We start from the raw sequence: 1,881 nt of genomic DNA, 5'->3' as shown, positions 1-1,881 counted from the left end.
CAGTGGGCATGGGCCTAGTTAATGCACTACACACAATAATAAGAATAGTACTGGACAGTGAAGATAACAGCAACAGGGCATTGTAGATTTGGGGGTATATACGCATTTTTTAACCCAAAGACACTTTACATGGGGGGGAGGAGAAAACCAAAGAAACTTTAATCATCAAGTACACTATGTACATCTGTGAAAGTATAGACAAAATCGTTATAGGGTTATAACGATTTTGTCTTTTACTTTGTTTATTTTCCCCATATTTATTTTATTTTGTATTAACATCTGTGTCTGTGTTCAGGGCTCTGAGAGATACCGGGGAAAGCTCTTCCTCAGCCTTGAGCCTCGGGCTGTGAGACACCTCAAGCGCTTACCATCGCACATCATCATGAACTGTCTGCTCTGTTACAATCCTACCCAAACACCTACTTGTGGTATGCGTCCTGCAGATCGGTCCAGGGGTTTGTGGGTTTAGCCGTGGATGGAGATGTGCCGAGCTGTTCATCTTCCCATGTGATGTGCCGAGCTGTACTTCATCATCCCAATCCTTTCGAACTGGACCAATGACATCTGTACCATGGTCTTCTCAACCCTCATATACTGTAAGTCTGTAAGGATCCAAAAGTGGGTCACGAGACCAATATTGTGTATTAATATTAATGTATTGGTTCTCGGCTTCAGTCAGATCAATTAAGGTCCTTGAAACCAGCTGAGAACCAGTGGCTTACAGTGCATTGCTCATACATTACAAATTACAAATGAGTGCAATAGCTACTGAATAAAGGCCTCCGTTCTCTCACAGTGTAGACTAGAGATTAGTCCACACAGGACTAGTGAGAGGGGATTACCATGATACCAAAAAGGGCTATGCTTTCATTGAAAGATAAACCCATACCAAATCTCCCATAAGCTCATATTTGCTATGGTTAGGGGTGGTTTAAATACAGGGACTTTTTTGACATGTTGCCCATGTTATTTGTACGGCGTGGCTCTGTAGGTGGTGAGCAATCTACACTACAGTATAAGAGGGTCGATCTGTGTGTCTAAAGTTAATCTCGCAAACCTTTGGACCAATCAGTGCCAAATGTACACTGCCAGTTGTAGGCCAGTAGTTTTATATACTTTGAATGTTATAACTTTCATTTTATAATAGGAGTTAATGGGGCTCGGATAGGGTCAGAAACTTTCCCAGATAAAGAGTCATACGTCAAAGATGTCAGCTGATGTCAAAGGCACATGAAGTCCGAGATTCACATTGGAGCCAAGTTTTTTTTTACCTGTGTCGAAGGTTACCTCTCATTTAAAATGAGAGGTATTTATCTAGAATCATTAATGATTAAGCAAAATTACAACTTACATTTTTTAAATGATATAAGGAAGCAATTGGTATTAGAATTCAGAGTGTTAGTTTTAAACAGTTTTATGTGCCTTTCTATGATATCAGAATTATTCAGATCATGTTGTCAAGTTGTCAATCACAGAAACGCAAATTGACTTATATATTATGCAAAACAAACAAATAACCAAGAAAAAAACTAAACTAAATCTCCACCCATAAGGCATTCCAAGCAGGCTAATACAAAGACATACTGTATTACTTTTTTGGGGGGAAATACTGTTAGACTCAGGTCTATGATGGGCTAAGTACATCTCTTAATGCATTCTCTACACCAGTGAATAGAGGTGCTTCTGAGTTCATGATCGGCACCTCTAGTATTTATGCAGTCTCTCTAAGCCAGTGAACAGAGAGCTGCCTGGGCCTGAGGTTATGAGATAAGGGGACACACTGAATGATGGACAACACTTCTCTGTCATTCCTCAAAACACAGGACAAAGTTTTCTTTTCCCTTTTTTACAGTACAAAGTTTTCAAGGCACAAAAGACAAC

Source organism: Gymnoscopelus braueri (genome assembly GCF_963280865.1).
Source record: "Gymnoscopelus braueri genome assembly, chromosome: 17".
Taxonomy (NCBI): domain Eukaryota; kingdom Metazoa; phylum Chordata; class Actinopteri; order Myctophiformes; family Myctophidae; genus Gymnoscopelus; species Gymnoscopelus braueri.
This window is presented reverse-complemented; position numbering follows the sequence as displayed.